Here is a 27,658-nt window from a genome sequence, read left to right as displayed (position 1 = left end):
GTCACTGCGCCATCCAGGAGGAATTGGGCTGCGATGATGGTCGGCATGGAGACGGAGATCGTGACTGTCACCGAAAGGTTGGTGGCATGCGTTGCTGGGCTACTTATTTCTCAATATCCCGGGTCGTTGGCCAAATGAAGGCCTACGCATGTCTATGGGGAAATCCTTCAGTCCCAGTTGTCGATATGGCCACTGCCGATACAGGTGACCTGGTTCTCTGCAGTGGAAGCTCAGGCGCTGCCGATTTGGGCACGCCACAGGTCTGCCTGTCGCTGGGGTGGTCGGCGGGTACTGATGTAGGGGTCAGGGCGAGCTGAATACAGTGAGCCTTGGTCGGGCGGTGTGGAGTCAGCCGGAGGACGTCGCACGATGTCCGCATACATTGGGCGACAGGACTCGGTAGAAATAATGCCGGGTTAGGATACGGTACCGAAGGCGGATATGCTTGTTGAAGGTCTTCTCGGATGATACTAGCGATAGTGCCAACCGTGTCCTGTAGAGCACCAAAAAGAGTCTGAAGCTATCCTCGTAAAATGGAACGGATGATGTCGCGGGGAATATCATGAGTAGCTCTGATGATCGAAAGTGGCTCTGTGAGCGAAGCGGCGAGTACCGGCCTGTCGTAGGTCGTAGACCGCTGCTGGATCATCCTTTCCATCGTGATTGCCTCCGTAAGAAATTTAGCAACCGTATTTGGCGGATTGCGCACGAGGCCAGCGAACAGTTGCTCCCTAAAGCCGCACATCAGATGGCGCACCTTTTTTTTTCGGGCATTGTGGGTCAGATCGTCGGAACAGCCTGGTCATGTCCTCCACGTACATAGTTATAGGTTCGTTGGGCATCTGCATTTCAGGGTGCAAAGCCCTTTCCGCTCGTTCTCGGCGATCCAGGCTGGTGTAGGTGTTAGAATGCAGCGGCAAAACTCGCGTCACGATGTTAGGGCGCCTTCGCAATTATCGTACCATGTACAATCCAGGTAGCACAGAATGTGGGTCCCCAGTAGGTCCGATGTAGGCAAGTGGGGCTGGGGCAACCATAATAAAATCTGCATCGGTCCCCGGTGGGGCAAAAGTGGCAAGCCCCATTTGGGCTTGCCCCTGCTCCAGCTTCATGGGTCCCATAGCGGCGTTTCTTGGGCTAATGCAGAGCACATTCCTGCATTCAGACCACAAGGGTCCCTTGCCGGATATTTGAGGGCAATTCAACCTAAATGTGCGCTTTTTATGGGAAAGACCTCATAGATCCGAAATGAGGCCGCCCCCATTAAATCTTTTTGGGACCAACATCGGCCGTAGAGGGGCAAGAAAACGGACATACCCACATGCTGCCGCAATCGGTCCCATGTAGGTTACGTGAGGGCAGGTGAAATATGACTAAGGGCTCAATTTGCGCAAGCCCTCGTGAAACCCAAACGAGGCCGCCTTAGCTAAACCGCTTTAGGTCCCACATAGGCTGCAATGGGGCTGGAAGGCGGGCGTGCCCGCATGGTACCAAGTTCTGTCCTTTGTGGGGACTTTGAAGGCCCGTGCAACAGCAGGTGGGCTCTAGGTTCAAACCCAACAAGCAGCCCAATTGGGGCTGCCCACACAAAACCGCTGTAGGTCCCACATCGGCCGCAATGGGGCTGGCTAGAAGGCGTGCGTGCAATTGCGTAAGCATTGTTTCCAACCTGTATTTGCATTAGATGTTGCTCTACATTACTAATATAGATGATTTGTATAACAGTTGTTGCCATGTTTTGTCGATTAGACATTTATATGGCTTAGTTCTCGTGCTCATGCAAATTGCGCTACAAATACTAAAACAAACTGATTCCTAACTGTTGCCTCTTATGTGGTTGCTTTGGACAGCCTGCAACTCGCAGCACATCGTTGCTGTTCAGAACACACATCTCCATAGCCTCAACAAGTCATTTCGGCTAGATGATGTTATGAATTATTGTAAAATTTAATATTGTGGCTGTTTAGAAAGTACAGACATGTATAAAGTAATTACTTAATTATGTGCATAAATATTGATAGGGAAAACTTGGACTAGGCCTTTCCATCAGTTTGCTGTGTCGGACCCCTATGAAAATAATGTTGGCAAGCCCAATTGCGGCTAGCGCTATAGAACCCGCATTGGTCCTATGTCATTATCTGAGGGGCTAACTGAAATTAAAAAAAATGTTCCTCCAAAGCGGCTGCCGAAATCGGTCCAAAGTAGGACCATCGGGGGGAGTTGGCGGGATGTGCCCTTTTGGCAATGCCGAAAAACGTGGGCCGCCCCGCAACGGCTGCCTTCATCGGCCCCTAGTGGGGCCCATTGGGGTTTTATCGACAGCCCCCTTCGGGCCTAAGCCGGCCCCTCTTGCAGCACCCACATTGAGCCCACCGGGGCTGTCCTGCATTGCCTACATCGGGCCCACCCTTCATAGCCCACTTTGTGCTACCTGGGAAGCGCCATCTTCCAGGCTGAAGAAGATTTTCCTGAGCTTTGTGGCGCCGTCCCACTGAGTTAACGAGGCAACTCGTTCAAAATGGACGAGCCAGTCTTCGACGTCTTCATTCTGACTGCCGTGGAAAGGCTTAGGCACTCGTGGGCTCTGTAGCGTGTAATAAGTTGGAGCTTGCATGACAAGTCGAGGGGCGGCTGCGGTGGATATTTCTATGGTCCGTGCTCAAGTGGTAGGTCTAGGTTCCTCCGGCTAGCATGCTGCACACGAGTGTCGACTGGCAGAGGACCTGAATCCTAAGCATGCGGAGGAGTGCGGGACGTATACTGGAATCGCGACCCTGCGCCGACACCAAATAAGTCGCGGACAACCGGGAAGACGTCAACGACAGGGCTAAGCTTTAGGAGCAGTAGCGTTCCGAACACAGCGCGCGAGCCGACTTCGGTGTAGTCTTCATCCAGGCGCAGCAAGAACAATGGGACACCAGGTGGCAATATGTACCATATAGTGTTTTGTATAGGGCTTTGGCCAGAGAGTATTGTGAGTTTTGTATGTATGTATGTATATATATATATATATATATATATATATATATATATATATATATATATATATATATATATATATATATATATATATATATATATATATATATATATATATATATATATATATATATACCTAATAAATTCTCTATGCATAGATGAACAACGTTTTCTGAGAAGGGGTTTGTGCGCATCGTTTAAAGATTGCATGCAGCAACCGCGTTTCGACGCATGCGAACTGCAAGGAGTCCATATCGTAAAATATACATGCCCTTTAAATATCCACGTGAAGGAGGCGGAGGCGTTGAAATTTTTTCAAGACTCCACTACAACATCCCTCATAGCCATGTCGCGCTAAGGTCTACGTTAAACATTTCAAAACTAAACGAACACGTTCACTCATTTAGATTCTCGCTTACATGACATTTTATAGATCCTGCCTTTAGCTTTTAGTGTCCGCTTCCTAAAGAAGAAACCATCTGCATCAGAGGATGTATTACGAGGCAGCAACCTTGTTCTCTTATGTTAGTTTTTCTCCTTACAATGTGAATTCCAAATGAACCAACTGGGCCGCGTCTGTAATGTGACACGTTTTTTTTTGCAGCTTGCATACTCATGCCCTGAAAAGCGCCAGCTTCCAAGTTCCCGTGCGAAGTGCACATGCGAGGCAGGAATTCATGGCCGCTGCAAGCGTGCTGCTGCTGTGTGCTCCTTCATAAACTGCCACGAAGATGAGTCTTGCACAAGCCATGCTCAACAATGCGGCTAACGCAGCGATGAAAATCAGAGGCTTTTTTAGAGAGCATATTGGACTTGTTGGGTAGTGAGTTTGTGAAGTGTGTTCTTTTCCATTCTTTAATATTTTTTCTTACAGGAGCACCTGAGTAGGGCTGCTCAGATATATTTCTCGGATGGACAAACCACGTTATTTTTACTTGTAATAGCTTGAATAAACAAATGATTAAATGTTCCGAACATTTGCAGATGCACAGTGTGATGTCCTCTCTTATTCCTCGCTTTTTTAGAACCGGTCAGAAAGCCACTTCCCCAGGTGTGAAGCATGCATCCGGCTCTACACTACTGAAGTATCCAGATATCAAATATCCACAGCAAAAAGTCCTAGAGTGCCAACTCTTCATGAGGAAGAACTCATTTGCTAAGAGGTCCAAGGAGATGTTATTGAGAGGATTTCCAAAGCTGCTGAAAGAGAGACTCTTGACCTATTGGATCTGATGCTGACAGGCCAGACTACAATCACCTGGAAATTGATGATCACCAGCTTGCACAACCGAATGACCTTGGTACCAATCTTAATGTCGATCAAGCAGCAGAACACCAACAGAAGATACTAGTACACAGCAGTGTTGTGGATCTGGCTATTCTCACCCAGGGCCAGGCGAACTGTGCGCAGCATTTGGCTTCTAACATATTAATCTCGCATCCACTAAGAATAAGAAAAAGTCACCAATGCTCTTGTTTATATTTGCAGATGGCATATGGAGAGCAGGCTACGTATTAGCGGCTCTAATGATCACAAAATTGTGACAAATGGGGGCAAAGGCGGATTTTCCAGGCCGCACAGCAACTTTCAATGACCACAACCTAAGCAAGTGCCCCTAGGATTTATGTTTAGCTTTCTGCAAAAATAACACTTTGCTGAAGTGAAATGATGTTAGTGTTGTATGCTATTTGCCTGTTTGATATTTTTAATATAGAAGCCCATATGCAGAGTTAAGTTAGTACATGGAATAAAATTACCAGTTATTCGTTAATATACACAGAGACAGAAGGTATAGCCCGAGTAAGCTTCACGCAGAAACGGGAAATACGCATTATCAGGGTATATAACTGCTTAGTAATGTGTGGACGGCACTGTTATCGATAAGCGTGCAGGTTGAACATTTGTGCAGCAGTACTTATAGCCACCTTTGGGTATCCAGAGAGGCTTAGTGGTGTTTATGCGGCAGCAGTGACTTTGCTGTAGCTCTGATGGACCTGCCGAAATTGAGGACGAAACAGCGCTGATTGAGATAAAGTGCTTTTTCAAGTATAACGAACGACCTTTCATCAACTGTGAAGAAAGAATATGCTCTCTCTCCTACGTGACATTCCCCGCTGTTATTATTACACTCAAAGATACACATCAGTACTACACACAAAAACAGGCATTGATGTATGTATTCAATTTGCAAGTGTCACTCCTCTATGCCAACTCACCCAAGCAATCAGAAATAATTAGTATTTATAGAGAAGAGATTTTCCTTTGGGAAGTTATCACAAAAACGGAATGGGTTTATTTAAAATTATTCGTTCCTGCATTGGGTTAACTTGTTATTCTAATGTTTGGACAATAGCATTTATTTTACCACATTCTTGCATGGAGGCTCAACTGTTATTTTTTATAAAATGCGCTTGGCACATTCATATCGTCTGCCATTAATTGTTAATAAAATATGATATTCATTTGAATCTATGTGAGCAGTTTCTAGTCTGTACATTATGCTTTTTGTTCAACACATATTATATAGCAATCATGTGAAATGTTTGCTAAATAATAGGCCATGCTTCTGTTGTAAAAATTATTTACATATATATAATTTTCTGCCATTAATGGCATTAGCAGCATTAAAACACAATGTCAGGTAATAGTTTAGCTTATTCGTGCCGTCTCTTCATTTGTCAGACATATAGCAATAAATGATAAACTTGTAGGCATACTTCTGTAAAAAGCCGATCTTTTCCGCCACTGTTATGGCAAACTATACGAATAAATTATTTAGCCGGAACTGGGTATTACTAGGTCATAAGAAAATTAAGTTGCGTGCAGACTGGCATGACATTGCGCTGGGTGGTTTATGCGGTTTTAGCCTAGTGAGGACATTATTTTGAATGCAGCTGTCGAGAACCATTTTAATATTTTACTTTTTAATATAGGCGGCTGCATATTCACAAGTTCTCCACACACAGACAACACTGTACTAATGTGGGGGACTAAGCTGAGGGGTACTCTGATGGATAACATTTCGTTTCCTTTAGGCTTTGAATTACGCGCGCAACATGAATTCACACAGACGCAATTGTTAAGTGTTTTCCATGCCCCCTTTTTATATCTCATCTCTAGAACAATTGAATAGGGGCATGAATAGATGTACACTTTCCTGTTATCTGCTCGAATGCAGGGAATCCCTTTATTTTTGCGCAACACATCACCAGGTTTGATAAGCATCAGAAATCCAGTTTTAAGTGTGGCCCCCTCTGTAGGCCTTAACATAAAGGCTCTGATTCCGCTGGGGATAATGCCTATTGAATACTTAATAGTGTTACCTTGGTTTATAAACAGAATATGGTACATGTTGGCAGTGTGGTCTCGACATCTCTTTCTAACATTATTGCACTCCATGATGTAACTACAGTTAGTGTTTTTACTTTGAAATACACTGTGGGATAATTCAAGGCGAAGTTTAGCAAGAAAAAAGTACATCTTGTCCTCACTAGTCACATCTGGGGTCCTGTACCAAAAAGGAAGTAGCAAGTTCAACAACATGCTGAACACCGACAGTATAACGCCGTATGTCTTGTAGTGCCTCATAGTTCTCGCTCAGTGATTAAAAGCTGTGTAACCCACATGTTCTTTCCCAAATTCTGTCTGCCACAGTCACTTATGGAAGAGTAGAGAGAACATCAGCATCCCAGGCTGCCAATGTCAAAACTGATAGAATTTCCTGTACACTAAATGCTTTTTTGCAAAGAGCAGCGTTAAACAGAATGCAGTTTGTATCTGAATAACCAAATGCGCAAACAAAAAAACAATGATAAGGTAAATGATAGCAAAACCTGATTAATCTGCTCGATGTAAGAAGGATAGTTATCCTCCAAGTGGCTGAAGCCTGGCTGCATGCCCGAAGGAATAAAATTGTAACTTCACAATATATGCTTTCATGTGGTGTAAATTGTTGTAATATACCGCCTAGATCAAAAAACATCATGGCAGCTTTCTACTCTGTAAATGTATGTTTAGAATGTATGGTTGGATGTCTAAAAGAATATTGGGTGCTTAAAACGTAACCCTTTTGTATTGGTGAAATGTCTCTTGCAGTAGCAGCCTTCTGACCATCGGTGTCACTTGCTGGCAACCCGCCATCTTCAATATTGCCACTGCAGTCCACGTAATCCTCAAGTTCCTCTTTGATTTTGTCTTCAGTGAGGGAAGCTTCTCATGTCAGTGCTGTCGGCTCTGCCTCTATAGAACTTTGTGAAAAATGGTCTCCTTTCATGCTGTGTAGCCTAGATGAAGCGGCTTGAATCAAGCGTCTAAAACACCTGTATTGTAAACTTATTTAAAGCGCAACAGAGACACCACAATCAGACAAGAGAGACAGGACAGGGCGCTGTATTCGGCACTAAACGCATAAATGAAATATTAGAACTCTCCCTAGGCACATACCTACCATTTTCTATTTTCAAGTTGTACAAATAATCACCAAATCTGTCAGTGTGAATTTATCGCAGCGTTACTTATTCACTCAATGTGCTCGTGAATTGATTTTCCGAGTTTCATTGGCCGTCATACTTTTGTCTCCTTCCTGCATCAGGAGCTCTTCTCCTGTACAGAGGGTGAAAAATAGTTGGAAAATACGAAGGCTGTGTACACAGACTACTATTACAGTTGCCCACAAAATGAGTTCTGAAAACTGGTGCCCCGCTTGTGGGCATCCACGGAGTTCCATCAGGGCTGCACCAGAGATAAAGAACTATCATAATGAACACGCCACTATGTTCGAACTAGCTTATGTATTCAAAGTGAGTAGTTTTCTTACAACTAAATTATAGCCTGCTCCTCTGCCTCACCGTGGCAACAAAATTTACTTTGTAAAAATATTTATACATATCAAACAGTGGTTGAGAAAGCACGTCCCTCATTCCAGCTTCTCGTAGGCGCCAATAGGTAGCTTCGGCCTTTTTAGTACCTACAAATCTTTCACTGTCAAAGTAATAATATTGAAATATTATTGGTGGCGCTTAATCTTTTTTAAAGGCATGACACAATAGCGTTTCAAACATACGGATAATTTCATTTTTTTAGTTTTGAATATTTTAATTTTCTTGCATTTTCTTTTTATTTTTTAAAATCAGCAAACATTGCATTTTCATTGTGAGCAGTTTGACGCCTTTGTCGGCTTTAATGTATTCCAGATATTTGATCACTTGCATTCCTTATACATTTTAAAAATTAGCATCACACAGCATTGCTTTTTTCTTCTGAGCATCTTTCATGCACTTTTTCCAAATTTATCATTTCTTTACTACAGCAAATATTGAAGTATTAGAGATTTCATTAAGTCTTCATCGCCTGTCGCAGATGAATTATTCATCAATCACAACAGCCCAAAATTAACTTCATATGTTTGCTTTACGCAGTCACCACGGTTATTTACGACACGCGGAGCCGACAACTACAAATACTACTGCTACGATACCGATGGCTCTTCTACTTAACGAGCTGTATAAGCTCTCGCCTAATAATTGTAACATTACCTTGTCTGAGTGCTGTAGGCAGCAAGCGGCCCGCAATTTTGACAAGAAACTGGCGGGAATAAGGAAGCAGGCAACTAAAAATTAGTTAAAGTTTATGCATAAGAAACAGTGTGTAGAACTATACTGAAAATTGAAAAGGGAGCTCAGGAAGGAAGTCTTCTTCGATAACTCAAGCTGAAGTGCCCTACGTGTTGAAGCTGTATTAGGGTGCCTTAGAGCTCGCAGCTACAAAAAGAAAATAAACCGAGAGGGCGACGTACATGTATAGTGGGATAAATCCTTAGTAACAAATGAACACTTATACTAGAATTGGATGGTATCCATTCGGATGTCGATGCAGGCGCCGCCACGCTTCTTGGCGCCCTTGCTTTTAGAGATATCAGTGGTTTGGTGAATGACTCTGCGGTGGAAGCTTACAGGAAGCGATTGGAAGATTGCTGGCTTCAAATCACGAAAGTGACATAAAGTTAGTAATATGGAAATAAAATTCAAAAGATAGAGTTACCCGATCGTATATTTCATTCGTCGATCCATCCATCCAGCAACACCACCGTGCGATGCTTTTGTAATCTATTCTTGTGAAGCCCCTTTGTTTGTGTTTGAGCCTCTTTAATTAGATGACGTACCTTGATTTTGTGCGTTTTTGTGAGTTTTGGGCTCATTTTTATACATGCATAACATAGTTTGAAGAAACATAAATGCATTACTGAATAACCGTGTTATATGTATTTTCACTGATGCTTTAAACGATTACACCAGCACACGATGTACGATCAGTGAGAGTCGTGATGCAACGTTCGAACAGCAGCTGCCAACGTAAGGCGCCATCATTTACAAGATTTTGCTCTGAAGAAAGGATCAGCCTGACTCACTGAATGAGAGGGCGAACCGGCTCTCAAAAGTCTAAACGAACTACCGCTCAGTTTTACTAAACTACGGCTCACTCGTTCTTAACTAAGAGCAGTTGAAAAGATAGCCGAAGGCGAGGAGGGGTTATTGCTTTAGCGATAGAGTGGGTGCTACTCTTACGAGGAAGGACGAGAGCGAAGTTTCTTTGTCCCACCGCTAACAGAAGCGCGAAAGTCGCACACAGTCACCCAAGTGCAACATAAAGGTTTGGGAGGTCTCATGGGAGCGGATCAGTGAACGACAGAGACAGAGCCGGCTTTCCCTCTCTTTTTCTAATATAACCACTTCTCGCTCCTGAGCAACTCAGATTTAAATAAACCGGTAGCGATCCGTTCCAATGAGCCCGCTCGCTTCAGTGAGCCGATCTGTTCTGAGCCGCTCACTAATATGAGCCGCTTTGCCTATGTCTAGCCTCTCGTGCCTGGAAAGATGCCCAGCCCATGTCTCTCTGCACTGCTTCGTTGTTTCGCTATGGGCTCCAAGTGCTAACCTTCCCAGAGATAGTTGATTTAGCCTGGCCTCCACTGGATTTCTGCTCTTAAGCACCAAACCGCGTTCCCGAAGATAAGCCTAGGGGCCATTATACCTTTCCAAATGCCTTTAAGTACTTCATATTTGCATAAATTTTGGTGTGGTAAACTTCAAAGCGGCGCTGCTTTTTACACCATGCGTGCGATAGAACTTTGCATATGTGGCACCTGCCATTTTCGTCTTTGAAATTGTATTCTTCCTAGATGGGGCTGGGACAGGTAGATGACCGTCGCTTGCGGCGGGGGCTTGCCTGGCACTGAATCTTTATCTGTTGTAGGCCGTCATTGCACCCGCCACCGCTTCGGTTTTGGATGATGGCTGCTGTTGCGGCGCGCGTCTTTCTCTCCCTCATCCTTTTCTTTCATCTCTATTTTCTCTTCTGTCCGCCCCGCCGGGGTGGTGGAGTGGTAAGACGCCCGACTACTCTGCCGGAGTACCCGGGTTCGAACCCGACCTCGGCGGCTGCGTTTCTATGGAGGGGAAGCGAAGATGCGTCCGTGTGCTTTGCGATGTCTGCGCACGTTAAGATCCGCATGTGGTCGAAATTACTCCGTAGCCCTCCACTACGGCTCCTCTTTCTCTCTTGCCACTTTCACTACCACCTCCCTCCCTTCCCTTAAAGCGCAGTTGAGGTGTCCACAGAAAACAAGTGAGACAGTTACCGCGCCTTTCCCTTCCTATAGATCAATCAATCAATCAATCAATCAGTTTACTGGGGCTGAGTAAGTGGTGACTGCATTGTGAAGGACGGCCAGCGTGCTTTGCATGTTAGCCGCAGAAGATGCATCATTAACATTAGCTTAAAATTACTTCCTAGTTACAGGCATTTTGTCGTGATATTGTGCACTCATACTTGCATATACAATTCGTGCAACCTGCCACATTTGCAATGCACAACACGCAAGCAACAGGCGAATGCGCTATATCAGGAAAGCTGAGAGCATCGCTGCTTTTAGGCAGCCGCGATTCCGTTTCAAATGTCACACAACTGCCCACAACAGAACATAATCGGCGCGTGGTGCTGCCGCTGAGTATTTGCTTCACACGCCGCTGTCGAGAGAAGACCACGACGGGCCCGAGCAGTACGCGTAGACAGAAAAACACACAGCCTCTGTTGCACGGTCAGTAAAGGCTCCGCGGCGGTGTTGCTTCCGACAAGAGCCGTTGAATTTCGCTGCTTGGAGAGGAGCGCGTGGTGCAGTCGCGTCGCACAAGCAAACTTGAGGTTGGGTTCCCTAGAAAGCGAGGTGTACGCTTCCTTAACGAAAACATATTGTTTGACTCGACGTTGCGACTGAAGAACCTAAATTCTTGTCTTGGAAAAAAATCGGTCCTCCAGTCGAAACGTAGAGTTATGAAATGATTCTTTTAATGGAGCGTACACCGGACGTTATACATATTGTGAGCACTGTGGGGCGCTTCATTTTTCACATGTGTGAATGCGATGCGTCATCTTCATCCTGCACTCTCATCAGCATAGCGGAGTGTGGTTCGCTACATTGTGCGACCAAGGCTTCAGGTATCCTATAAAACCTGATCCGACCTATACCTTCGCGTTACCTTACAACTGGTGGAGGTGCGCCTTCATTTCCTCGCTGCTTCGTCACCTGCATCTACCCGGAGCTCCGTTTTTGCCGCCGTTTGACCTCGACAACCATCGTGATGACCCGAGAGGGCCATTCCTCTGTTCTGGGTTCTTCCAACTCTGCCCCAGCTCCCCTTGCCGCTCGGACTGTGAGCAGCCGTCAGCGCGACCCGTAGAGGTTCGCCGGTCTTCGCGTCGACGACGCTGATGACTGGCTTGACAGCTACGTCCGGGTCAGTGCTTTCAACAGGGGGGACGATTCTCTTAAACTAAATAAAGTGTCCATTTATTTGACGGATCTGGCCAAAATCTGGTTCTTAAACCATGAACCGACGATTCTGGACTGGGCTACCTTTAAACTAAAGTTACCCCAGATTCTCAGCGCTCCTACTGTTCGCACAGAAAAAGGGAAGAAGAAGCTAAAAGCCCGAATTCAGCGGTCCAATGAGACCTATACGTCTTATACAAAAGATGTTCTTGCACTTTGCCGGCGCATAAATGCCACCGTGCCAGGGGCCGAGCGGGTTCGCCACGTCCTTAAAGGTATTGGGCTACTTACCTTTAATGCCCTGGCCGTGTAGAACCCTACCACCATCGACACCATCACATCGACTGACTGTCAACGCCTTGACGACCTACAGTAAATACGCCTGCAGCCTGATTCCACTTCCCTAGGTTCCACTGCCGACTCTGACCTCCGTGCGCTTATTCGCGGATTAAGGCATTAGCTAACTGAGGACCTTGTAACTCTGTTCCGGCTTGCATAATTTTAGCAACTGTTTCTGACTGAGTTTCATTAATTACAGAGTTAAGTGCTTTCCAAACAATCCCTGTGCGCCCGTTTTGTTTAGTTGAATAGGTTATCATATAATTGTTTTTGCAGCAAAAAGGTATTTAGTGACCAAATTTCTGTCAATTTTGTATGTTTCAGGGCTTCCAGAGTTTTACTGCGCATAAATGTTTTATGCGACTAGATTTCTTTTTTTCACAAGCTTTTGCGATTCCTCGCTTATCTATGGTTGTCAAATTCTCTCCGATTTTTTAAATGACTTTTTATGAAACGCGCGTAGTATATATCAGACAACGTGCGTAGAAATGTATCGTATGTTCTATCCGGATCATTTGCTGTGAACACATTGCTCCAACAGGCTACAGTAAGGCGATCTCTGAACAGGCAAAGCGTTCTAGCAATAATAGCATGGTAGGAAAATGCGGACTGTATTCGTTTTACTGTGTCAATGAACTGATTAACTTCCATTACAATAGGTAGGTGGTCGCTAACACTATGAAATAAGGTAATAGCTCCAACTAGGGATATCTTCCAGTACTCAAAAAACTTCTTTCATTCAGCGCAACATGGTTTTTGAAAGGGTTTCTCGTGCGAAACACAACTAGCAATATTTACTTCTGACCTGCACACTAACCGAGATCGTAACCAGCATTGTGATTCGATAATAAATACCAGTCAGTTTAAATTTCGTAAGTGCACGTCCACTGAATCTGCTTTACTCTTGCAAGAAGAAATTTTTTATATAATATCGAAACTAAATGTGTCATTATTGGTATTTATATCGACTTTACAAAAGCTTTCGACCTTCTTAATCATAAAATAGTAGTCTGTAAACTTGTAAGCTATGTTGTGCGGGGTCTTTCCTTTCAACTCTTTCCTTCTTAAACATGCGCCAGCAGGTGGTATCGGTCAATAATCACAAGTCTAGCTCTCTTTTGATTCAATGTGGTGTCCCGCAAGGTAGACTTCTCGGCCCGTTTCTCTTTAATTTCTATGCTAACAATCTTGTGAGCATAACCTATCATACAAGTTGTATTCAGTACGCTGACGACACAAGTTTTTTTCTCAGGGGCTACTCTGCTGAAGAACTAATCAATATTGCAAATCATGTTCTTTGTGCTCTCCAAAAATGGTTCAAAGGTAACTATTTGGAAGGTAACTCTAACAAGACCAAAGCCGTCTTTTCTCGGCCCCTTATTCTGGATATTACTGTAAACAATACTCGCCTTCTATGAAATAATATAATTGAAATTGTAAACAAGTTGAAATCGCCCGGTGTTGAATTCGGCTCTCGCATGAGGTGGTCGGACCATTTAATGTATATTGAAAGCAAGCTTACTAGATCTGCAGGCTTTCTGTCGAGACTTCGAAACGAATTTCCCCAAAGCACATGCTACTTATTTACCATTCTATTATTCAATCTAATATAAACTACTATCAGCTAGTTTGTGGTTATACATCCTAAACAAATCTTATTATTCTCGGTCTCCAAAAGAAGGCAATTAGAGTGATCGCTGGTGCATGTTACACTGCCCACACACAAACTGTATTTCCACAAAATAGGATTCATCGTCTGCAAACTATGTTTGATTATCGTTTGCTGTAGTGCCTCAAATTATCACTTCAATGATCAAGTGAGTTTTTAAAGTCTATTGCTTGACGTAAGCCTTACAAAAAACGTTCTCATACCAGAAGTAAATAAATACTTGACGTTCCTCGAACCAGGACGTTATACGGTAACCAGAGCCTTCGATTGATTTTACCATGCATACTAAATAATTGTAGTATACACAATTGAAACATATTTACCACCTTAATTATGGACATTAATCTGTATTTCATCAATACCGCACTTTATTGAAGTACTTTCCGCTCCTTGCTTTAGTGAACGTCGGCATGAGAAAAATCACTTCATTTTCATAAGCTTTTGCCTTGTTGCGTCATTACTTTTAGACCATCGGGGGCCGTTAATTCACTGTCCTAGTTTTAAGTTGCAGTGTTATTTATATTTTTGTTCTCTTTTTGTACTGCATAATCTTGTTGCTCCATATTTACTGTGCCTCGGGCATCTCTCAGGCTATCCTTGCAGCTATTTATTCGATGCTCATTTCCTCTATATCACTGGAAAGAAATTGATATTCAATTCAGAGATCCTTAGACTTCGCAAAGGCCTTTCACAAGGTGCCTCACAAACGCTTACTACTGAAATTAGCCGGTCTAAATGTGCATCCCAACATTCTAAAATGTATTAAAGAGTTCCTTGCTAACCACGCACAGCTCGTCTATATTAAAAAAAAGCCTCAAACGATCCCTGTAACATCTGGCGTCCCGCAAGGATCTGTGCTGGCCCCTCACCTGTTTATAATATATATAAATGACCTACCTGGTGCGATCGCTGGCTAATGACTAAGTGCTAAGAAGTGAAAACTCATATCTTTTTTTTTATTCGTCAGTAAAACCTTCTTGTTTTCTTATGAAGTTGCTAATACTTCTACAGAACGCGTCGAATTACATGAGTACCTTGGAATCACCCTGTTGCGAACTTGCTTGGTGCACACACGTAAATAACAGTATATCATCTGCAAAACGGTTTTAAGCTTCATAAAACATCCCCTACGTCATGCGCCCCAACAAGTAAAACTTCTGGTATATAAACCACTAAACAGAACAGAAGCTGAGTATGCCAGTGCAATATGGAACCTATCTCAGATATACCTGTCAAATGCACATGAATAAGTTCAAAATTATGCCATCCGTTTCGTACATCACGCATACTCGTCATATTCATCAGCGTTTCATCTCCAAAAGAAAATTTCACTTTGAAAACCTTGTACTTCGACGCCGCATTGCCAGTCTTTGTTTGTTGCACAAAATTCGAAACAGTTCACTAAAACAGGCACCTTACATTATACATTGCGCCCACTTATCACATTGCGCTTCGCATCCGTTTCAAATAACTCAGCCTGTTGTTCGCACAAAAACGTTTTCAGCTTTTTTTCCCTGATCAATTGTAGACAAAGAAAGCCCTTCCCCATGAAGTCATTACCATCTCATGTCAATTTTTATTTATTGAAGCCGTAAGAAATAAGTTTATAATGAAAGTTTAAAACACTGGTAAGTTTTCATGCATTTAATCCCACACCATATGTTTTGTCTTTAAGAGAGGCCTTTAAGGATTGAAAGTGATGGGATGGTGGTGATGTGAAGAAAAGTTTGTTACAAACAAGTCTAAATGAGTAGCTGATCTTGCAGTATTTCGTTTCGCTGACGCTTTGGTATTTTGACAGGAATAACTGTTTAACTACGATGGTAGCTCTGGCTTTGCATTACTTTTTACTAGCATGTTTATATTCAAGTCAGCATAAATAATTGAGTGATATTTTCCTGCATTCACAAAGTCTAGAAGCGACTCGAGAAAAGAAAAGAACGACTTATCCTTGGTCTAATGAGGACGATAGCATGACAGGATGTTGTGGTATCACATCTAATCACGAGCGTTTCCTAGACGGGACTAATACAAGAAACATCAAACAACAGTTCAGAATCAATTGAATTTGAGAGGGCCATTGTTGCGCCACTAGCCGTTTTGTCAGCACGGTTCATGGAATACGATTCATACGTCTGAAGTGTATGCACGTCCTCTTCCGAGGTGAACCAAGCCAATGTTCTGAAAACATGACGTCAATTCGTGTTTGCACTTCAGTAAGGAGGTAATCTAGTTCATTGCACTTGTTTCTTCCATATCTGAGGTAACAGCGAATAGAGTTGAGGCATTGCTAACCATTAGGGTTCAGTACATTACTAATATTTGACAAGTCTATTTGGGGAGTGAAAGAAGGAAGCGTTGTGGAAAAAATAAACGAATGGATTATCAGACCAAATCATATCACAGTCTTTCAAGGTTTTGCCGTGCACCAAATGACAATGGTGCTATGACCTTCCCGTTTCCTGACAAGAATATTGCTTTTGAAATTCCGTGATATCCTTATATTGATTGCTGCTTGCCCAATATCTTGTGCAACGCAACAGTTATCTGTTCTGGTGAGTAATGTTAACAGTGATTGACCCTGCCAATATACTATTTTTTAGTTATTTTCGATCTTCCAGTCACACGTCGCGATTTTATTGCTGGGAAAACTGGATATCAATTTCATGGTTTTGTTTTGCTTCGATGGAAGTCAGCGAATAGCGCCTACATCATTCTTTGTCAACTCCGGAAGCTTAGCAGTCTTATCTACTTCACTCAGTTTACACAACAGGTCCTCTCTTTCTGTAACTGGGATACCGTGATCTTCTACATTGAGTTTCCTGCTGCGCCAATAAAGGTCACTCACTGTCAATTTTAGCTGTTCAATGTCATTTGAAGTACAACCAGCCTCGAGCACACTCACACGTTTGATCAATGTACGAATGTCCTTTCCTTGCGGAATTTGTCTACTGAGAGTTTTATGACACTTTGCTGCCATCAGCTCAATTGAGGACTTATCTTAAACTTGAACGGGAAGCTCCACATGAGCATCAAGCCTCTTAGTTATGTCTGCCAAACACATTCCAATATCACTATCCCTGGTTGGTCTGCCACTACCTCAATAAATTTGGCCTTTGATGGACGCTACACCATGCACCTCCATGCCTTGCGCCCGTTTTCGCCTTGTGCTTTGAACGTTGAATCAGACTAACCAGAAAAGCTTCCGATATCATAACAGCTCTCATATGCCTCGCCGGGATGGTGCAGTGGTAAGACGCCCGACTACTCTGCCGGAGTACCCGGGTTCGAACCCGACCTCGGAGGCTGCGTTTCTATGGAGGTGAAACGAAGAGGCGTCCGTGTGCTGTGCGATGTCAGCGCTCGTTAAAGATCCCCAGATGGTCGAAATTACTCCGTAGCTCTCCCCTACGGCTGCTCTTTATCTCTTCCAACTTTCACTCCCACCTCCCAGCCTTCCGTTACGGCGCGGTTGAGGTGTCCACAGAAAACAAGTGAGCCAGTTACTGCGCCTTTCCCTTCCTATAAATCAATCAATAATATTCGCAGAATTTGAGGCTGCGCCCGTCGTCTGGGTCGTCTGGCAGAGGCTCACTGCAGGCTTCACATGTTGCCATGGGGAGTGTGACACTTAGAAGTACACAACGAAAACTAATATACGTACATATACAGAGTCACGGCACGCAACACGAGATCAGCAGTTCACAGGGCACCGCAATTCAAGAACTTAAACTAGGGGACACAGCACACGCAGTGTACTCCTACCTCCGGCCTTCTGACGACACATGTAAAGGAGTAATACAGGTGGACCCTAGGGTTTCCAACGAAGACATCACGGAAGCGCTTCGCTCCCCGGACGCACCAGTGGTGAGCGTGAGAAAACTAGGTTCCTCCAACAAAGCGGCCGTCACTTTCGAAGGAAGAAAGGTCCCTTTTCACGTCTTTTACTACGGAGAGGCGCTTCCTGTGCGCCTGTACAAGAAAACAACACCAGCCTGTTTGCTGTGCGGGAAACTTGGACACCGGGCGGATGTCTGCCCTTGCCCTGCGCAGTCACGATGTCCGCAGTGTGGCCAGGACGACATTCAAGAAGCCCATGACTGCCAACCCAAGTGCACAGTGTGCGAAGGCCCACATCCCATGGGGTCGAATCAATGCAAGTTCAAGTACCGAACATCACAACCAGCCAAATCCAAGACAGGTCAAGACAGTCACCAGTCCAGGGCCAAGTTTCGGGACCGGTCCAGCCGCAGAGGCACATCTAACAGCGGGGACCGACTGACCCAACGGGCCCAGTCCAACAGCAGCAACTCAGGACCACGCGGCTCCCGGTCATCAAGCAAAGGACGTGACACTAGCGACAAGGCGTCGCACCCCACCGGCAGTCGTCCAGCTGAGAAAACAACAGGACCCCATTACAAGGACCAGCGCAACGACGGCAAGGTGAGCTGGGCAGATGTAGCTGCCTCCTCCCCCGAAGCGTTGGCTTACAAACAACTTAAAGCAGAGATCGAGAAACTAAAGTCAGAAAATAGGAAATTAAAAGAGCAATTAGGCGTCGCAGCCAACCCGAAGAACACATTACCTCCATTGACACAACAGGCATGTCCGATGGAGGAGGACAAGGAAGAGGTACACCCTCCGTACCCACAGGAGCTAAATACTAGCACTATCGACAGGCAAACTGCACTAGAGACGCCACAGCAGGCGCCAATGCCGCAGGTACCACAACCGCAGGCAGCAGCACCGCAGGCACCCATGCCGCAATTTATTGAGAACACCGAAACACAGGACCGCATTACCCGCTTGGAAAACACAGTCCAAGATCTCATGGCCAATAAATTACAAATTATGATCGAGACGACAATCAAAAGCATGTTAGAATCAGTCATCAAGCCCATGATGGAAAAACTTGAACCAGTTCTAATCAGGATGCAAGCGCAGGAGATTAGAATTGACCGAAAAATTCAGGAATATTCGGATGTTTCTCACAACAAGGGCACAAAACTACAGGGCAAAATGGGAAATCGTCGCCTAGTCATCCCTGAACTTGATAAAGAACCTGAAGATCCACCACAGGATCCGACACACATTTCTAATCCTCAACATGGCGCCACAACCAAGACCTAAACTCACCATCCTACAATGGAACTGCAGGGGACTAAAGCGCAAGAGGGAAACATTACAACAATACATAGACTCTTATTCTCATGCGCCGCAAATAATAGCCCTGCAAGAAGTAAATATGGAGGCTAAGATCAGAGGATACTCAACACATCAAACAAACCCCTCGACATGTATTTTGGTCCACAAATCATGCACAGCAACCACTGTAGACCTTGACCTACACAGCGACATTGAATATACCTTCATAAAGTTGCTACCACAACACCGTAACAGCAAGGGCACCTATATACTCAATATATATAGTCGCCCCAAACAGCGCCGCGCAGCCTTTGACGCTATCTTTATCAAAGCACTAAGAGAAGCTCACACAGCTCCCCTAGCTATAGTCGGCGACTTTAACGCTTCTAGCCCATTATGGGGATATCCAAAGGAAGACACTAAAGGCAGGAAACTAGCTTCCGCCATCGCTGACATGGCACTCACCTTACTTACTGACCCGCAGCATCCGACTCGAGTCGGTACCAGCATAACTCGGGATACCTCCCCCGACCTGACGCTCGTCCGCAACGCCCGCAACTATGAGTGGCTCAATACGGGAGAGACCTTAGGCAGCGATCACTACATGCTGCAGACCATCTTTGAAAGCAACAAGCACAGCAAACCTCGTGGGCAAGCCAGAATGACAGACTGGGAGAAATTCAGGAAGGATACTAAACTAGTTACATCGGAACAAATAACTAGTTACGAAGAGTGGGCGGCATCTATTCTCGACCTTAAAGAAAACCTCACAAAAACCCTTGCCACCACGGAGGACCACCCAGCTGTTGACAACCATCTTCTACACCTTTGGGAAGCTAGGCGTAGTCTCATAAAACGGTGGAAGAAACAAAGGCACAATCGAAAACTCAGAATTCGAATAGCGAAGCTAACTACTCAAGCAGACCAATACGCATGGGACCTCGCTCGCACCAATTGGCTAAAAAGGTGCGAATCCCTCAAAGGTCGCCTAGACAGCAAGACTACGTGGAACCTTCTCCGATGCCTAATTGATCCACCGAAATCGAAGAGTGAACAACGTAGAAATTTGCATCGAGCCTTACACAACTTTCAAGGCACGGATGATGAACTCATGGATGAACTCACGCGTCGCTATATCTGCACTTCGAGAGACGCAGAACCCTCAAATCCAGAATACCGGGGGGAACCGAACGAAGACCTAGATAAAGACTTCACTTTAGAAGAAATCATAGCAGCACTAGCAGATATGCGCCGAGGTACAGCCCCGGGACAAGACAAAATTACGGTCGGACTTCTAACCAACCTCGGCACGGAGGCACTGCAGCAACTTACGGATTACGTTAACGAATGCTGGCGCATCGGCACCATTCCACAGGCATGGAAAACAGCCAATGTACACTTTATCCCCAAACCCGGCAAGAAAATCAGCATTGAAAACCTACGCCCCATATCCCTCACGTCGTGCGCAGGCAAACTCATGGAAAAGGCAGTCCACGCACGTCTCTCCAACTATCTAGAGAACAACGAGCTACTGCCACACACGATGTTTGGATTCAGAGCACATCTGTCCACCCATGATGTGCTTCTGCAACTCAAACGCGAAGTCATTGATCCAGCACGCAGAAACAGTGACCGAGCACTTCTATCCCTCGACCTCAAAGGAGCGTTTGACAATGTCAAACATTCCACAATCCTCCAAAATCTCCAGACCACCAACTGTGGCCAGCGAGTCTACTCATACATCTATGATTTCCTTAAAGACAGAACAGTCAACATCAGCATCGGCACTAAACAAACAACGCAAGTGAAGATGGGCACGAGAGGCACTCCGCAAGGGGCAGTATTATCCCCACTTCTGTTCAATATTGCACTCCGCAATCTTCCACCTCTTCTAAATCAGATACAGGGCATACGACACGCCCTGTACGCTGACGATATAACCATCTGGACAACTAGGGGTAGTATGGGAATGATGGAAGAACAACTACAAACAGCGGCAACAACAGTTCAGAATTATGCACGAGCGTGTGGACTAACCTGCTCTCCCGAAAAATGTGAACTCCTAGTCTTCCGCCAGCACAAAAATCAGGCCACGATCGACATCCACGTTGACAACTCACCCATAAAGGAAGTTCAGACCGTTAAGATACTGGGTCTATGCATCAATAACAAGGGCAACAACCACCTCGCCATCCAGAAACTCCGCCTCGTGAGCGAGCAAGTCGGCAGGATGATCGCCAGAATAACGACGCGGAAATCAGGGATGCGCGAAGAAGATACTCTCCGACTGGTGCAGGCCTTCGTCGTGAGCCGCATCGTCTATGCGGCACCCTACCTTCGTCTCAAGAAGTTTGACATCAAGAACCTCGACGTCATAATCAGAACAGCCTACAAGAAGGCCCTGGGCCTCCCTCTTACGACATCGACGGACCGGCTTTTACGACTGGGCGTCCACAACACGGTAGACGAGCTGATTGAGGCACACCTCACGGCGCAGGTGGTACGACTCTCCACGACTCTGACTGGCCGACAAGTCTTGAACGATTTGAACATCAATTGCCCCGAACAGCTAGACCCTAAAAGCGACATCCCAGCCTCATGGAGAGGACAATTCAAGGGAACTCCATTACCGAGGAATATGCACCCCGACTTTCACCAGCCAAGAAGACAAGCACGAGCGGAAGCTATAAAAAGGCACTACGGCGGGCGCGAGGGCGTGTTCTATGTCGATGCTGCGGGTCCTGAACAGGGAATGGCGGCCGTTGCGGTAGTACACCAAGATAAAACAGTGGATGGACTAATATTACACAGCCATGACACACTGGCTGCGGAGGAAGTGGCAATTGCCCTAGCTGCGACACACACTACCTCAGAATACATTCTTACAGATTCACAGACAGCATATCGCAATTACCTCAGGGGCAGGATTGCACCGCTAGCAGCTAAAATCCTGCAAGATAGTTACACCCGTGGCTACCAACCCATGGATAAACACTTAGTATGGGTACCAGGTCACCAGGGCATCCCAGGGAACGAGAGCGCACACGCCTCAGCCCGAGCATTTCTCCCCCGGGCACCCAATACGGATCTCGTGGAACCTCCTATCCCATTGCTAACTTACACCGAAATACTTCAGCACTTAAGATTATCTCGCCGGGTCTACCCTCCACCGGCAAAGACACTAGACAAAGGGGAGGAGATACACCTCCGCAAGCTACAGACCAACACTTTTAACAATCCACGCAGACTACACGCAATAGATCCAGAGTCATTTGACTCACAATGCAAATTCTGCGGGGAGAAGGCGGACCTATACCATATGGTGTGGGCATGCCAGCGAAATCAGACTGTCACTATTAATAACCAGCCAACGCAGGAGGGGTGGGAGGCAGCTCTGACCAGCTCGGACGCAAGGGTTCAAAAAGAACTCATCGGAAGAGCGCGGACAGCAGCCTACGCCAATGGGGTTCCGGACTGAGGACTCCAACCGCCGCTACAACCTCCTAATCATTTTCATTAAAATATTTTTACCACCACCACAGGGCACCGGTGGTAGCTAACATCAGTGTTAAGCGAGGAGGAGGAACAACTTTATTTAGCCCTATATTTCTTGGCGGTTTTTGGGACGTCTTCAGAGATGTCTGCTTGTTGAATCCACAAGTCTTCTCCGTCGACTTCGCCCACTTTCGCACAATGGTCGGTTGCCCTCAGTTTAGGGGTCCGCTGGCTACTGCCGCCCGTTGGGTTCGCTGTACCAGACCTTGCTGGTCTTCGCAGCGGTCGCTGGACAGCAGTCTCCCATTGCTCCGCACTCGGGTTTCGAATTTTGGGGACCATCTCTATGTTTTGACAGGCCCATGTGATGTGATATAGTGTTGGTTTTTCATCGCACCACGGACATCTGTCAGCGTATATGGTAGGGTGCATTCTGTTTAGTATGTGTAGGTTTGAGTATGAACCCGTCTGTAATCGTCTCCATATGACAGCTTCCTCTCTGGTGAGAGAACTGTGCGGTGGGGGATATCGCATTCTTCTTCCTTTGTAGTTTTCTAGTATGGCCGAGTATGCCTTGGGGGCTGGCAAACGTTCCGCGGACCGTCGGATGCTCGGAAAGTAGTGTATGCTCGACCTATCCTGTCAGCCTCTTGGTTCCTTGCCTCCCCCATGTGCTCCGGTACCCATATAATTTTGTGTCTGGTCTTGTTTTCTTCGTGGTTTTTAATTCTGTGGCTCGCATCGAGGAGTATACGGAGCTTGTGACGACCAGTCCTACCATTCATGAAATTTCGATAGGCTGTTTGAGAGCCCGTGAGTATCGTTAGCGACCGCCCAGCTCTATAGCCCTCCGCCACTGCTAGAGCAACGGCTAGTTCCTCGGCCTCTGCTACTGTGCAGTGTCGGATAGAGGCGCTGGCCACTCGTAGAGACGAATCGACCACCGTGGGCACTGCAATTTTGTTGTGTCCTCCTCTCGAGGACACGTCTGCATACACGGTCGTGTCTTGAGGAGCGTATGTTTTTTGAATAAAATCAGCCCTTGCGTCTCTTCTACCTTGGTGGAGGTTAGGGTCCATGTTTCTCGGGATTGGAGCTACCTTGAGGGACTTGCGAAGTTCGTCGGGGATCGTTACCGTCCTCGCTATTTCTCGCATCTGCTCACGGTATCCGAGTCTCTGTAAGAACGCTCTTCTAGAAGTTGTCTGCAGCAGCCTGAGTTTTTGCGACTCAAGCTGCGCCTTGCGTACTTCTTCGAATGTGTTTTGCAATCCAAGCGCCATGAGCTTTTCAGTAGACGTGTTGCGTGGTAATCGGAGCGCCGTCTTATACGCTTTACGTAGCAGGGCATCCACTTGTATTTCACTCTTGTTGAGGCACTGGTAGGGCAGGCTGTACATAATTCGGCTCACTACCAGGTTTCTACCTGGTTTTAGTGTGTCCTCTTCGCGCATGCCATGCCGCCTGTTGGTGATGCGGGTAATCATGCATGTCACTTGTATCGTTGTTGTTTTGAGCATGGTAAAAGTGTGACTACTGCGTTGGTTCGATTGAACCCACATACCTATTATTCTTATTGTTGTCTTTTCCGGGATGGGCATTCCTTCCAGGTAGATGTTGAGTTTCAGGTTCTCACTGGTTGAAACGGTCCGGTTTTGTTTGCATCTCCACACTCGAAGCAGTTCGGATTTCTCTGTCGAGCATGCGAGTCCTCTTTCTCCGAGATATTTCTGTACACAGGAGGCCGCTTCCTGTAGTTTTTCTTCCTTCTCCCCGAGGGAATCGGTGTTCGTCCAGACTGTTATGTCGTCTGCATACATGGCGTGCCTGATGCCTGCGATCTTCTCTAGTTTTCGTGCTATACCTATCATAGCTATATTGAAGAGGATAGGTGAGATGACTCATCCTTGGGGTGTTCGTTTGTTTGGCGCGTGAATTTCGTTCGATCGAAGGTCTCCCGTGCCGATGGTGGCAGTTCTATCTGACAGGAAGGCTTTGATGTACCCGTGGATTCTGCGTCCGCAGTCCAGGTGGTCTAGGCCTCTAAGGATCGCTTCGTGACTGACGTTATGAAATGCTCCCTTGATGTCAAGGGCCATTATGACATTTTCACTCGTTCGGTGTACGTTGCGGAGCACATCTTGTATTTGAAGCAGCACATTCGGCGTCGAGAGGGTTGCTCTGAAGCCGAACATGGTATGGGGTACATGGTCATTATCTTCCATGAAATTTTGCAGTCTGAGCATCACCACCCGCTCGTAAAGCTTGCTGAGGCATGACGTGAGCGAGATGGGCCTGAGATTTTCAATTTGGAGCTGTTTGCCAGGTTTAGGAATCATAATTACTTCGGCGTGTTTCCAGTCTTCGGGAACCGTCTCCGCCTCCCAGTGTTTGTTTAGAAACCTTACGAGCTCTTGTCTGAGGTCGTCAGTCAGGTTTCAGATGAGGGCGTTATCGACTCTGTCGGCTCCTGCTGCCGTGTGTCTGGTTGTATTCCTTATGGCCGCATAAACGTCTTCCACAGTTATTGGGCGGTAGAGTCTCTCGTTTTCGGCTGTGCGATAGGTTCCTTGGTATCGTGAGGGGTTGTGATCACCGAAACACGTTTTTCGTGCCTTCTCTAAAAGGCTGGTGTCCGAACCCTCGAAGGAGTGGATGAATCTGTGGAGGCTTTCATTGTTTTCTGATTTTGTTTTGGTCGGATCGACTAGTCCTCTTGGGAGATTCCAGGTTCTGGCCGTACCTAAGGTTCCCTTAAGCGTGTCGCTGAATTGTTCCCAATTTTGTCTCGCGAGTTGCGCTGCGTATTCTTCAGCTTTTGCCGTAACTTCTGCTATATTTAGTTTTAGTCTCCTGTTGTGTTTTTGCTTCCGCCATCTTTTGGCGAGACTGCGTCTGGCTTCCCATAGTCGCAGAAGGTGCCCGTCTACTTCGGGCTTTGTTGTTGTTCGTCTTACACTTTTTGTGCATTTGTCTCGCGTTTCCGTCAACATGCCGCTCCATTCTTCTAGTGATTGGATGCCGCCTTCAGATTTTTTGTAAGCCCCGCGGAACGCGTTCCAGTCCGTGAGTTTAGCTTGTCCGATCCGGCATCTTACCCTTTCCGATGCTATTCGCTTCCGGAGGATAAAGTGATCGCTGCCTAGGTTTTCCATCATGTTTTCCCACTGTGGCTCCTTGCTCTTCCTTACGAACGTGAGGTCCGGGCAAGTGTCCGTGCTAACCCCATTACCGATTCTCGTGGGGGTCGCGGGATCTGTGATTAGCCTGCAGCCAAAATATTCGGCTACGTCCGCTAATGTTCTTCCCTTGATATCTTGTTTCTGGTATCCCCAACTCGTGTCCATGGCGTTGAAATCTCCTACGATAATGAGTGCTTTTTCTTTGCCCAGCTTGTGCGCTCCGTAGAAGAGTTCGAAGAATTTGGCTTTTCATTGTATTTGCTGGCTGTACACGTTCAGTACGAATGTGATCCTTCCCTTTCGCTTTTTCGCAATGATTTCGACAAGCGCGTGCTCGATGTTCGTGTCGGCGATGGTATCGTGCCTGGTCGCGGTGATGGCTTTGATGGCTGGAACGGCTGCTTTATCTCCGTTTTGGCTCTCAGAAACATGGTACCCCTGTAAAGAGAGCCTGGTTCCAGTCTCTTGGAGCGCAATCACATCGGGGGGTGTAAGCGGTGTGTTTATGTATTGTTTTAGTAGGGCCTGTATTTTGCGGTAGCCTCTGCAGTTCCATTGCCAAATTTCTAAGTTTTCTTGGTCTTGCTGACGCGTCCTGGTCATGTTTACGTGTTCGTGCTGTTGCCTTGTTCGACAGCGAACGCCGTTAACGCTGGACTGTTGTACGCTCTTTCCCTAATGTTTTCGTAATGTCTTTCTTTTCGAAAAGCACTTTTGATTTCTGAGATCTGCCCCTGAACCTATATATACCTATATATACTAACCTATATATACAAAAAAAAAACAGAGATAAGAAGGCCTCCTTCGGCCACCTTCACTGCTCCCATGTGACGAGTTGCGATCTAACCACCAGGAGCATACCAACAATTCCACCATGTCTATGACATCAAGTTGGTCGCAAGTTTCCGAGACCACAGCAGCTGCTTCAAAACAGGTCTGCACGATAAGGAAAGGAATGCGTCGTCGAATACGACGCTAAGGAAACAGCAGAATGATGAGGGAGAAGTTACTGAATATAGCTGTATGGGAGACGTCAAAGGCTTTGGTAGTGTCAAGCCATAAGATAACATTTGTGCACCTCTACAGGGCGGGCACAAGGATATCCTAGGCCCTGACAACCAGATATTTCGGGCTCAACATAAGCGAAGCCTTGGACAAAGTCTCCCACGCTGAGGAGGAGGAGGAAAAAACTTTATTAAACGAGCGAGTTTGGACCCTTCAAGGGCCCAGGGCCACCGCACGGCCCTCACATTACGCGCATGTGTCCAGGTCACGTAGGGCCATAGCACTGGCACCCCGGTCCACACAGCGAAGTTTTATGTCCAGGTCCTGCGACGTAAGGAGGGCCTCCCATTCCTCCCATGATCCGATGGCGGGCTGTCCCTGCGGGGGAGGATCGGCAGGGCAGCCGAAAAGAATGTGGTCCAAGGTGGTGTGCAACTCTCCACAGAGAGTGCACTCAGGGGAAACGGGTCGGTGGAAGATAGGTGTTGAGGGGTGAGAAGCGTTCGGGTTTGAAGACGCCTCCAGAGGATTTGTTCGGAGTGAGACAGCTGGGGGTGGGGAGGGGGGTAGAGTCGACGGGCAATGCGTGCTTGCTGTGTGAGCTCAGAAAATGTATGTGCCCGCTCCCTCGAGAAATCCCGTCATGGGTCGCCATTTGCCCGGCGAATAAGTGCTCGAGCTATGTTATCGGCGGCCTCATTTCCGGGATTGCCAGAGTGAGCCGGCATTCATATAAGCTCAATACGCCTGTGAGAATTCATGGTGCACATTCTCAATATTTGCCACGCGGGAGGATGGACGCGTCCGCGAGCAAAGTTAAGTATGGCTGTTTTGGAGTCGCTAAGTATGTAAGTCGCATCTGTTTGGGCGATTGCTAAGGCTATAGCCACTTCCTCTGCTTCTTCCGAGTTACAGGGAGGGTCTATGAAGTGAGTGAGTGAGGGGGCTGCTGGATTGTAGGCCACAACTACCGAACGGTCTGAACCACATGCGGCGTCCACCCAGAGGACATCCTC

This window comes from Amblyomma maculatum, chromosome 10 (genome assembly GCF_055883805.1).
Source record: "Amblyomma maculatum isolate TAMU_Amacu chromosome 10, ASM5588380v1, whole genome shotgun sequence".
Lineage (NCBI taxonomy): Eukaryota > Metazoa > Arthropoda > Arachnida > Ixodida > Ixodidae > Amblyomma > Amblyomma maculatum.
This window is presented reverse-complemented; position numbering follows the sequence as displayed.